The 12,713-nt window shown below is 46.1% G+C and overlaps 1 protein-coding gene across 2 annotated transcripts in view; it reads left to right on the top strand.

The window, feature by feature from the left end:
* Positions 1-64: 64 nt before the first annotated feature.
* PPP2R3A (protein phosphatase 2 regulatory subunit B''alpha) overlaps positions 65-12,713 on the top strand; it is a 54,527-nt gene continuing 41,878 nt past the window's right edge. Inside the window, exon 1 of one of the 2 annotated variants that reach the window (XM_058031401.1) lies at positions 65-127. The gene's annotated coding sequence lies outside the window, so the exon portion shown is untranslated. Of the gene's footprint in view, positions 128-2,575; positions 2,653-12,713 lie in introns of those variants that run through there. The other variant, XM_058031400.1, reaches the window with a different exon arrangement.

Genomic DNA, 12,713 nt, shown 5'->3' with positions numbered 1-12,713 from the left:
GAAAGGAAGGGGGTGAGAGACAGGAAAGGTCCAGGACTCTCTGGAAGACACCACCTTACGCAGAGTACACCATCTCAAGGGGATTCCTGAGATGCCTGCCCACCCAAATTCATCCCCAACAGGCAAGGTAAGCTGATACTCTAATTGTATTTCTTGAATTTGTTGGCTCAGGCTCATTTCTTATACTCTATGTGCCACTTATCCCAAGTTAACTGGTGCATAATAGCGTCTATAAAGTTTGGCTTCTTTTATGTCACAGTATTTTAGTACTTGTACACAACTCATGATGCATCTCAATATCCGTAACTAAACTCAGTGTTCACTGAGCAAAGCTGCTCTGACCTTTCCAGAGCACAAAAGGAATCAGCCATGCTGCTGTTTACGGGGTAAGTGGCAGCAAGGTAATGGTTAACTATGTTATTGTAATTTTGTTCAGTCCTTCAAGACTGTTTCAAAACCCATGTGACTGAAGCACAGATCTCTTCCAGTGCATGAATGACCCATGTTTGGCCTTGGATTGGGTTTTGCAGTCATAGTCTCTTGCCCCAGTAGCCTGTGCATGTGTCTCATGCCTGAATGTCCAGTCCTGCAGCAGAGGACTGAGTGCACATCCTGTCCTGCATGAATGGCCAGGGAACTGTGGGGCCAAGGAGGGAAAAGTCCCAACAAGCAAGCTCAGGTCAGTAGATTGCTTGGGTTGCCCTTTTGGGTCTTGCCTGCCTGCACTGAGCAATAAATAATGGGTTTTTTTTCCTGAGCTGGCTATGGTAGTTTAGTACCATGAAAGCAGTTTTTCTCTGCAGAGAAATGAAGAATAAAAGGCATCTGAAGGGGCTGTGGATGACAAGAGTTGCTTCCCTCATCTCTGAGAATGGAATGAGAAGAGCTTTTGAAGATTTTTCTGTCAAATGCTTCCTTGTGTTTTAAGAGTATACTAACAGGTTTCTAGCATGATTTCCATATTACTAAAATGAAGAGGAACAACAAAAAGGAGGTATCTGTCTGACTTTTGGGGAGTGACAGCATGGCTGAGAAGGGAGGTACAAGGAGAAGTGCTGGGAGACAGTGTTTGTGAAAGAGGGAAAAATACACTGGAGTGCAAAAGACAAATCTGATGTGTTCCAGCTGAGATTTTGAGCTGCTGCTGTAAGCTGTGAGAGCACGTGCGGTGGCACATTGGTGTGTGTGTGCAGCTGAAGGGAGGGGCTGCTGCAACCAGACAAGACCAGAGCTCCCTTAGGAAAAGGCTGGCCTGAATATCACATGGCTTACCTGCAGCTGTGCCCAGGTGTCTTTGGGCATCTCCTCCCCTAGATCATGTCTGGTGATTGCAACATGATCTGCAGTGCAGCAACACAGCTGCCAATGCAGGGCCTGTTCCTGGCTGAGGCACTGCAGCTGCCTCCCTGCTCCAGCTGCACCAACAGGGCTCTTTCCCTCCTAATTTGTATCTTTTGCCTGAGGATGCTGCTTTGCTGGAGGGCACTACTGATGGTCTCCAGCCAATGAGGGCTGGAAACTGCCTGGAGAAAGAGACGAAGCAACCCTCAGTAAATTTGCAGATGACACCAGGCTGCTTGAGAGTGTTGCTCAAGGGCAGAAAGGCTCTGCAGAGAGACCTGGACAGACTAGATCAAAGGGCTGAGGACAGCAGCATGAGGTTCAGTAAGGTCAAGTGCCACATCCTGCGCTTGGAATCATCACAGCAACCTCCTGCAGCTCCAGCCTGGGACAGGGGTGGCTTGAGAGCTGCTCGGCAGGGAGGGACTCTTGGTGGCTGGATATGAGCCAGCAGTGTGGCCAAGAAGGCCGGTGGCATCCTGACCTGTATCAAGAGCCAGTAGGACCAGGGAAGTCATTCCTCCCCTGTACTCAGCATTGGTGAGGCAGCACTGCATTCAGTTCTGGGCCCTTCACCTGTAAAGGGATATTGAGGAGCTGTAGCATATCCAGAGAAGGGCAACATGGCTCGGGAAGGGTCTAGAAAACATGGCCCATGAGGAACACCTGAGGGAGCTGGGTTTGTTTAGCTTTGAGAAGGCTCAGGAGGGAACTCATCGCTCTGCAAAAGTGGCTGACAGGAGGCTATAGTGAGTGAGGTGGGGCCGCTCTCTGCCGTGCCTGCCGTGAGACGACAGGAGGAAATGGCCCTAAGGCAAGACAAGGGAGATTCAGATTAGCTACTAGAAGAGAATTTTCACTGTTTGAGCGGCCAGGCATTGGACTAGGTTGCCAGGTAGGTGATGGAGTCGTGGTCCGTGGAGGTGTACAAGAGGCGTCTGGATGTGGCGCTGGCTGATGTGGTTTAGGGGTTACAGTGGCAGTGCATGGTCGGACTGGATGATCTTGGAGGTCTCTTCCAACCTTGCCGATACCGTGATTCTATAAGGGCGTTGGTGGCGTTCCTGAGGGAAAAACAAAACCCGCCGTCCGCGGTGACCGGAGAGCGGCAGGCGGGGCCGAGGCGCGGACGGGCCGTGAGGCGGCCCGGGGGCTCTCTGAGGCGGGACCCGCCTCCGCCCCCCGCCCCCCCGGCCCGCGGCGCTGGGCGGGCCCGGCCGTGCGGAAGGGGCGGCCGGGGCGGGCGGCGGAGCGCGCCCGGCGGCGGGAGCGGCGCTGGCCATGGGACGGGACGGGGCGCTGCCCCGGCGGGTACGTGTGGGCAAGAGGGCGGCGGGGCCCGGGGCCGGGGCTCGCCGTGTCTGGGGCAGTGGGTCGGTCCCGCGGGGCCCGGCGGCGGGGGCCCGGACTGTGTCTGTGGATGAGGAGCCGGCGCGGGGGTCCCGCTGTGGGCGCTGGCTCGGTCCCGGAGGGTCGGGCGGGGTGTGCTGAGGGCGGTGGGGGCCGGCAGTGCCGGGCGTTTGCGGGAGGCGATGCTCGCCCCTCACGCATTGAAGCTCCGGGGCTCCGTGGTGTCCCGGGTCGGGGCTGTGCGCTGTCCCCGGAGAGTTGTCCCCAGGGGCTTCGGCGTAGCAGGTTCTGAGCACAGCGTGTCCCCAGCCCGGAGGTGTTGGCTGTTGAGAGCCGGAGGTTAACTCCGGTAAGGAGTACCCAAGCTGTTCTTTTTCTGTGACCACTTGCCCCGGTACCCTGGGTAGCTGGACCTTCCATTAACTTCACTGCCGCTGTGAATGAATACGTGGTCGTGAAAGCAGGATTCAGGTTTTTTTTCCCCGATGTATTTCTTCATGAGCGAGAAAGGGAACGGCTTTGGCTACCAGACTTCTTGGTTCACGGGCAGATGAATTCGAGATTAGGTTGGGCATAAACTTGTGAAACTGAGTTTGAATAACGAGTGGAATGATTTATGAAGGAGGTGTTCCTGCCGGAGTAGTTCTCTCTGCAGGTCATCAGACTGCGTTGGTCTCAAGTAATGTAAATATTTTTAAGCCTGGGACTAATTATATTAACTCTCTTTTTCCTGCTGAAGAGGGAAACGCTGGGAGGTGTGCTGCTTTATGCTCCCATCTTTGCAGAAATGTGTGCTGGGGAGGGATTCAGAGGCAGGTGGTCCCCCAGGCTGTTTGCTGCTGAAGTGCTGCCTGCAAGGCAGGGCACTTTTTTCTTGGTGGTGGTCTCATGGCTTTAGCTCATGACGTGATGCCTGCTTCAGGAAATAACTCTTCCAAAAACTGAATAACCATTTCTTTAAGTCACCTTCTCTCTTGTTTTTTTCTTGTCAATCTCTCAAGCTTGGCAGGTCTGCTCTCTCAGGTTGTGTAGGGGGAGGTTATGTTAGTGAGAACTTTGAGGAGATTGTCAGTACTGTTAGACTTTGTTATGTAAAATTATGTGTTTAATGTCTGCTGGATTCTGAAAAACTGAAGCATGAGACAGTGGTGGGTTGTTTGGGTTTTTTCCCAGTATTTATATATCTGAAAGGGGTAATACTGTGTATCAGTTGCAGCTGATTTATATTTGCCTGAAAATGAAGGAGGAAAGTCAAAGTTCCCTGCTGGCACACGGCCCGTTTCCATTACCTAGACCTTGCAACCACTGTCGCATCATATTATTTTGTAGTTGTAATTTACACAGAGGTGTAATGTTAAAGGTAGCTGTGGGCAAAGCTCCTCAAATTACAGCTGACTGATATGTGACTGCCAAACACTGCAGAGATTTTCTGGTAAAGCATCTATTTCATTTCCTTCAGCTGCAACCTGTGGAGCAGGTGATGAATAATGTGGCTCAGGCAGTTCACAAAACTCTGTGGTGGAGCCCTGCGGTCTGACACTCATTGCTGCCAGCCCTGGAGGCATAAATATGATGCTGCATGGTGGAATTTGTTTTCCCTTTTTTTTCATGGGTGGGGTGAGTGTTGGCTGGTGGTTTTTTGTTTTTAGCAAGGACTGTTCTCCATAGAGGACTTCTCTGCCCTTGAATTACACAGAAAACCTGCCTTGAAGTAACTCTGAACTTGGCATGTCCTGGTGCAGGACACAGCCTGCTTTGCCCTCATTGTGTAAATGTTTTCCAATACTGATTTGATTTAAGTGACTGCATGTTCTTCTTTCCCTAAGACCAGGCTTTCTCCTGTAGGTTTAGTTAGAGCTTAGATCCTGTGCTCCAATTCTGTCAGAAATGGGACAGCAAAGTAGAACTACGGGAGGAGGGGAATTTTCTCATCCATAATTAACCTAGCTGAGTGCTGTCATAGAGACCTGTTTTCATGTGTGTTATGGAACAAGATTCTTCCAGCAGAATTCACTGCTGTATTTCCTCTGCTGCTTATGTCCCTGGGTCTAGTTAGTGGAATTTCTGAGCTAGAACTGCCAGGGCAGTTGTGACTAAGCAGGTGCTTTGCTTTGGCCACGTGAAACACTCCCCAATGTCACATACTTTGGAAAATCAGGGCTTGAGCACCAGAAACAGATTTTACTCTTTGCAGAGTAAAATGAGGATAATACTGAAAAATATTATCGAAAAATATGTTAGTAATTAACCGTGTTAACAATTAATCACTGTTTGATTAGCATGCAAATACTCTGCTGATGGAGAAATGAGTAATTCTGACTGCAGAATAGTGTGCGGGTAGGGTGCAGGAGGCAGTACCTGAGGTCATACATATAAAACACAAGCTAGTTAAAAATGACTTCATTTTAATGAATATGCAGCTTCACAAATGCGAACACGGCTGTCGACTTAAAGTGAGGTAACCTTTGCATTTATCAGGTTTTCAGTTTGTTTTTTTTTTTTTTTTCTGTTTGTATTGCTTTTCTTTTTAATCTGCTTCTATTTAAGTACACAGGACAAAGAGAGAAGTTAATGGAAATTCTCTTTGCTTCATTGTTGTTTTGTAAATCTCCCTGGGTTAATAAAGACACAGGAGAAATTATTTCCTCACTCTTACTGGGATGTCAGGCTAAAACACCTTTAGTTTTCCTTGGTAGAGGATGGGCTACAGACAAGTTATAATCCCTTAAACTGTGCATTGCTTTGAGCACAGTGCTCTGTGCCTCTGGGGTGGCTTATGGAAGGCACACGGATCTTAGCAGTGCCAGACTTGTTGAATGCCAGGACACGCTGCACCTTTTGGTGTAATTTGTTGCATTTCGACAGCTGCTGCTGTTCCCAGTGTGAGATGGAGGCCGGCAGGAACGGGCTTGTGGAAGGGATGGCTGCTGGGAATGGCAGCTCCTGGGGCTGTGCCTCGCAGGAGAGGGGGGGAATGCAGCAGAGCTGCAGCTTTTCTGTGTCACTGTGCTTGTTCCTGACCCATGGAATAGCTACAGCAGTACTCCAGCTGGGAACTGAGGCTGCCCTGCAGAAATGGGCCATCACCTCAGACAAAGAGAATTTTACCCAAAATTGTGAATGCCTGAGGGTTTAAGTGACTCCAATGTGATACATGTAAGACCTGAAGAAGATGGATATGTCAAGCAATGAGAAATGCATGAGCTCTGAATAGATGAGCAGTAAATGAAAGCAATTGTTTTGTTTTACTTGTTATTAAATTAAAAGTGTATTTATTCTGCAGACCATTAGCAGATGGCTACTCTGCTACAGGAGAAATTTAAGTTCCAAGTAAGTTTCCAAAAATGGTTTCAGGGAATCTGTAAATTGTAACCTCAGAGTCAGCAGAAGTTAATGACCAAGGGAATGCTGTCTTGGATATGAATCTTCCTTTGTTATTTTAACACTTAAATAAAATCACTTCAATTTGTGTAAAGTTAATAGATACTCTTAATACTGAATTAACATTCCAGGAACAATAAATTTATCTTGCTAATATGAAATTATCTCTTTCCATATACGGTTATAAGCACCAGGAGACACATTACTTAATCAAGCAGGCTTTCTGACCTCTGCCCTGAGCCTTGCTAATTATGTGCTTTTGAAGCTTGTTCACCTCCAGTGTGTTACTGGTTGGTCACCTTATTTTCTGTCAGTGTGTCAGAGCTCAGGCTTTGATTTTTCTTTTTATTTGTGCCTTGCTAAACTTCAGCATGTTTGTGAGTGCATTTGGGTCCTGCTAAGTGAGCAAGATTGGTGGCTCTACACAGACATGGGGCTGGAACAAGAATTAGTTGGCAGAGTATTTCTGTGTAACAGGCTGGCGTTACGTGGAAAAACCGTGTGAGCTTTTACTCTCTTGCTGTCTCATCTAACTGGAAACCAGTCTCATGGGGCACAAATTCCTGTCTGGTCACTTTCAGTTCCAAGACTGTGCAAACGGAAAGTTGAAGAGAGGTATTTCAGAAAAGCTGAAAAGGGTGACATCTTTGCTGGTGCTGTTAACTCCTCTCCTTGCCAGCTGACACCCCCAGCACAAGCTGTGCACAGCCTGTGCACTGGGGCTCCCCCACAGCTTCTGGTGTGTCCAGGGACTCTGTGCTGCTGTTTGTGAAGGGGATGGAGGCCCTGGACTATCAGATAACCCTGTCACTTAACCTGGAGGAGTTACACTGAGTAATACTGCATTCACTGACTGCAAGTCAGTATTTTAAAACAATAGATTATGGTCTACTGCCAGGTTTATTTTTAAAAATCAGTGAATACTATTATTATTGATACTAGCTCAGATATTTTTGAGTGGTGGGCTTGCCTTACTGTAAACGTGCTGCTGTAAACGTGGAGAGATTGTATTTAACTTAGTGTTGGGGGATTATTTTTCTTTAGGATAAATCTAGCAAAACAGATTTCTCAGAGTAAAAACTGACTTCTCAGAATGCACAGTGACTGCAGAGCAGTGTTAATGGTCCTGCCACGGACAGTGAGGCTCAAGGTCATGTCTGCTTGGAAGCCTGCCTTGATAAGTGTTCCCATTGCAGTGACCTCCATGGGTCACTGCAGGAATGCTGGAGTCCACATACAGCTGGTAAAGTTTGATGGTCTGGAGCTCTTGGACAAGAAGGCATGAGAGACAAACAAGCAAATAATCTGCTGTGTCTGGGGTTTCAGAGGGAGATTAACAAAGGACTTTGTTAATGCTCCTTAAGGGAAATGAACTGCCATGGAGCAGCAGTGTAGCTTTCTCAGTAATGAATACCTGCTTCAAGCCTAGGAGGGACTGTCAGCTTTTCTAGGGAAGAGTGATCACCCTTCACTCCTGGGGGATCCAGGGTAAGGCTTGTGTTGTTGAACCAAGTTATAAATGGCCTGGAAGAGAGGCTGAGTAATGAAGTGACAGTGTCTGCTGGAAATCACAGGAGTGGGGTAGCAGAAACAAAAGCTGGCTGCAGTTGCAGAAGGTTCTCACAGTACTTGGTTGGAGGTACTTGATACCAGCAGATATAAACTAATGTGCACAAGGGATAAACAACTCCTTGTGCCTGTGCAGGGATGAGCTCATGAGAATCTGTGCCATTCAAGAAAGAGATCTTTTAAGTAATGCAGATAAGGCTCTGTGAAACTTGCTCAGCAGCAGTCAAAAACAAAAAAAAAGGCAAATAGAAATGACATCTCTAGGAGAAGAAGAGGGAGCAAACCAGCATGCCATGGTGTAAATCCATAGTGTTTTTGTGTAATGAATAACATACTCTCCCAAAGTTAGGGACAGACATTCTCCCCTCTCCAAAGAGTTGTAGTTAATATTACAGAAAAACACATGACTGAAGAGCTTTTGTAAAAAGAGTAACCAAATAAACTGGAACTTAGCCTGAAAAATGCATGTTTGGAAGTAGGAAGGATAAGAGGAGGGATTAGGACAGAAATCTGCAGCCATGGGTATATGCTTGTTTATTTTACCACCTCAGCATAGCAACAATTAAAGGGTGTCAAGTGGCACCCATGAAAAAGGTGGTGGCTTTTGACAGAGGAGGTATAAAACCCTGACCCTTGGCTCCCCAGAACCTTTCTGGGTCCGTGGCATCCTTTGAGGAGACATTTCCCAGGTTTGCTGCATGTGTGTGCTTGTTTTACCCTGCTTTTACCCTGGGGCACTGACCAGATGGTTCTTGTGCTGAGGAGTGGGTGAGCAGTCAGACCCTCTCTGCCCTTTCCATGCTGTTCATGACTTTGGAGATTTCTGTTTCTCTGAAGTCACCTCTCTTCCAGCCTGAAGTCCCTGGTCCTGCTCCATCATTCCTCACAGAATAGCTGTTCAAGACCACTGGGTCATTATTGCTGCCCATCTCTGAACCTTTTTTTCTGAGGCTACATGAAAATATTGATCTCTAAAAGTGAACACCTTCCTCTTGAATAGAGTGTTCTCTCAGTAGATCTCTGAGCATTTTACAAAGGACAATAGTATCTTTATTTCCTCTTGGAAGACAAGTAGGAAGAAGGACAGAGTGAGCTAACCCAGGTGGTTATGAGAGCAGACACTTGGGAATACATTATCTGAGAGCAGTGAGGCTGGAAAGGGGAAAACACTAGAGAGGGATAATGCTGATTTTTTGAAAGGCAGCTCAGAAATTAATTTCTGCCTGTGGTTCTCATCTTTCCTGAATGCTCTGTCCACTCTGGGTTCCTGTGTCCTAAAGTGTGTAACTGAACCAGAAAAGCTTATGAGAGGGGCAGTGGGAATGCTTAGAGGTGCAAAGTGGCTTCTGCACTGGGAGAACTGAGTAAGCAGAGAGAAGGGAAAGAGAAGGCAGAGGGGTGACAGGGAGTTCTGTAAATTTGGGAGTGCTGTGGACAGTGTGCATGGAGATGTAGTGTTTGTGCAGTGTCTCAGTAAAAGATCTTGGCATACTGAAGCTGGTGAGTGACAAGGTGGAAAGGGGTGGTGGATGGTAGCATGTCTTGTCAAAAGATGCTCAAGATGCAAAAAATTTTTGTTGAATTCAGGGGTGCTCATGGAAGAAATAGGAGAGAAATCCTTCAAAGGTTAGTAAGGACACACAGACCACATCCAGCTTCAGAGTTCTCATGAACTGGGAGAGTTGAAGGCCAGGAGAATACTCCTAGGAAATACAGTATGTCTAATACTGCCCCTTGAGCATTGCCATTTAACCTCTGTTGGAGACAGAAGTAGTTTTTCCTGTGTTCTTGTGTAATCCTGAAGGATGGGATTCATCTATTGCAACTCATCTCAAAACTAGATTGTTAAACTCAGTGGGGTGATCTTTGTTTTTGAGGTGCCTCCCTATCTGCAATGCCTACAGACAGCACCAAACACTTCATGGCTGTGTAGGTGAGATGAATCCCACCTCTGCCATGGTTTTGTGAGAACAATGGCAAGTTACAGACAGAACTCAGACAAAGATTTATAGCAATGACTGAGGATATCTCTCAGACTCTCTGGCACTCCTGGAAAATGCTGAGAGGTGATTTGATTGTACTGTGTTAGTACTTGGCAAGGAAATTTGTCTTCCTGAAAGCTCTTTTAATTTAGCATAAGAAAGTGGGATAGCTGTTTGTGGAACTTGATGTTGAACATACTTCAATGGGAAATGATGACCTTTTTTCTAGAATGTGTATAATTAAATACTGAAGCACTTGTGAGAATGTGAGGAAGTGTCCTCTGGTTCAAATAGAAGTGCTTATTTGAGTAGGTCAGGTCCTCTAACCAGGGTTATGAGGCAAGCTGGGATTTGTAGCCATCACAGTTTGTTGCAGTTTCTAAAACATGAAATAGCTTGGAGCTAAAACCTTTCAGAAATAAAGATTCTAAAGGTTCAGGTTGCAGGGCCAGTGTCAGTGGTGTAAGCCCCTGTAATCCCCAAACTGTGCAGGTGCAGTTGTGAGTGGTTTCTTTTCCTGTCCCTGAAATGTGTGCATGTGCATCAAATTTCTGCTGGTCCTGAGGGCTGAAAAACTGCACTTCCCACCCAAGTCCTACTACAAAATAGTTCTGTTGCCACTAAGCACATCAAAATATTATAAACAGTAAATATATAAGAAATACAGCACAAAGGAACAACTCAGATTTTTTTTCTTCTGATCTTCTTCAGCATAGCAAGAAAAGTTACTCATTTTAATTCCCTGTTCTTTTTTGAGAAGCAAAAAGTTGTGCAAGTGATGGCGAGTTGTTAATCAGTTCCTTTGTGATCCAAAATAATTTATTAAGTGTCTGGTTGTAAAATTTCCACTTAATTCATCAGAACTGGATTTGTTACAAAAATTTCTTGGAAAGAAACATTACTTTGTTGTTTGTCTGCTTTTTTTCTTCTATAGTCCATATAGCTTGCTCCCAAATCTGCTTTGCTCAGTAAGTTCTAAACAAAACCCAATCATTTCTAAATAAGAGGATACAGTTAAATGCTGCTTTTTGGTACAAGCCCTTCTAAGGGGGTAAGACCTGACACCTGATTACACAGGCATGGTGATACACCTGAGGCTGTACTGGTGACTGTCCAAATGACAAAGCAGTTGTTCTGTCTTTGTTTTCTTTTGCAAGAATACCAAACTGGAGGGTTGGTCCTACCACACCTTCCACTGGAAACAAGCAGTTCCACAGTGATGCTCAGGCCATGTCCTGGTGCAGGAAGGCTGGCTGAATCAATACTGTGTTATGGTGGCTTCTAGCTCCTGTTGCCAGTGCTGCAGATAAGGGTTTTGGTGAGTTAGAGACTTTGAGAGGCATTAGAGCCCTGTCCTGTAGCTTTCTAGACTTCAGTTTGCAAGTGCTGGCTGACAGTCCCAATCTGAACAGCTTGTCATTGTTGAATTCTTTAACTTCTGCATAATCTTTGCATGAATAGAATTTCTTGTGTGTCTTGTGGAATAACCTTTTATATAATTAGTATCTGCAATAATTTTTTCCTTTGGAAAGTAATTCATGTCATCTTGCAGAGATAGGACAGACATAAAGCATTATTCTGCAGTCACACAAGAAGCACTATTCATTCACAGTTTGTGTTGTGGAGCCAGTCCTGTGTCCCAGGGCTGGGCTGGTTTCATGGCAGCAATCCTAGTTACAGAATTTCTGCAGTGGTTCTGAGCTGGGGGCTGCTCTAGAGTCAAACTGGAATGAAGTTGCAGTCTGGAAAGAGCCAAGTAGGAAAGTTTCTTGATGCTTTTGGGCTTTTCATTCTGCTTATAAATAGTAGGTTTTAGTCACAACTGAAGCTCAGCTTGAGGCTGTGTTCCCAGATCTGAGAACAGGGATACTCCTCTCTCAGGCTTTGTCCTGCCTGGGTTTGCATGCTGGATCATGTTCAGGGGATCACATTCAAGTAAAGCTGCAAGCTGAGCATGTCCTACCTTGGGCAAGGCAGTGGGGAAGGAGAGAAATTTCTGCTCTGTGTCTGTAAGGATTTGTGCTGCTCCAGCCCTTGAATAAGCTGAGCATGTTTCTGCAGACAGTGATAATAAAGCAATTAGTAAATAATTACTGAAACTACGTTGGTTAGTGTGGTAGGAAAGAGGATATTGGGGTTTTATATTGATTGTTTGATTACTTCCTCCTCAGATGCAGCAGTAAAAGGTGCTGACAGCAGAGGCAGGAGGCAGCAATCCTTGTGTTGGCCTGGCAGATTTATGTTTGCATTGTGTTGGTGTGTGATAGTACCAGAGGAATACAGGCAAACTGGAAAGGAATTAGAGACTGCAGCAATCATTGCATAAACACCTAAAATTGTTATTGGGCACAGCTGGCAATACAGGGTTGAGCAAAAAAAAAAAAAAAAGAGAGTCCATTTATGTTGGTAATCTAGGAGACCTTTTCCTTGGAGAAATAACCTTACAGACATAAAAACTTCATTGCTTGAAGGTGGCTTAAAGAATTAGAGAAACCAGCTTAGTCAGTGGTGGGAGGAAACTACCCTGGAGTGACAGGGGAGGAGACAGTGAGTAATCCATTATTACTCTAATTAAGAAATAACTTAATCAAGATGTAATTATTGCCCAAATTAGGTATAAACCCAAACTGTTCTTTGCTGCTAAAAGACCAGTCTGTCCTTGCTGTGTGTGACACAGAGGGAGGAAGGAGCCCTCGGGATGTCCTGTGCTTTTTGAGAAGCAATATTAATTCTTCATCAAACTTGCTGTCCTGAAGGCCTCTCCTTTCTCTAAATATTATACAGCAGTCATTTCAGGAAATGCCACAAGGCTTGTCTGAAGTTGAGGGAGGCTGAGCAAAGGAAAAGCAGCAGACCTCTTACCCTGATGTGTTGAAGGGAGTCCATGGATCAGTGGACTTTTTGGAGGCCTAGCACGGGTTTCCTGACAGAGCCCATGAAGGCATTGGGGAGCCCACAGCCCTTGGTAAACTGTGGCTGTGATTCAGCAGAGGGCTCAGCACAGGAGTGAGTGCAGGGTGTGAAGTGCCCTGGCTTTGTGAGTGATGCTGTGAGCACCTCAGGGTGTGAAAAGGGTTCTGTGCATGTCCT

Source organism: Melospiza georgiana, chromosome 10 (genome assembly GCF_028018845.1).
Source record: "Melospiza georgiana isolate bMelGeo1 chromosome 10, bMelGeo1.pri, whole genome shotgun sequence".
Classification (NCBI taxonomy): domain Eukaryota; kingdom Metazoa; phylum Chordata; class Aves; order Passeriformes; family Passerellidae; genus Melospiza; species Melospiza georgiana.
Note: the sequence above shows the minus strand (reverse complement) of the source record. Positions and strands in the feature narration are given on the sequence as shown.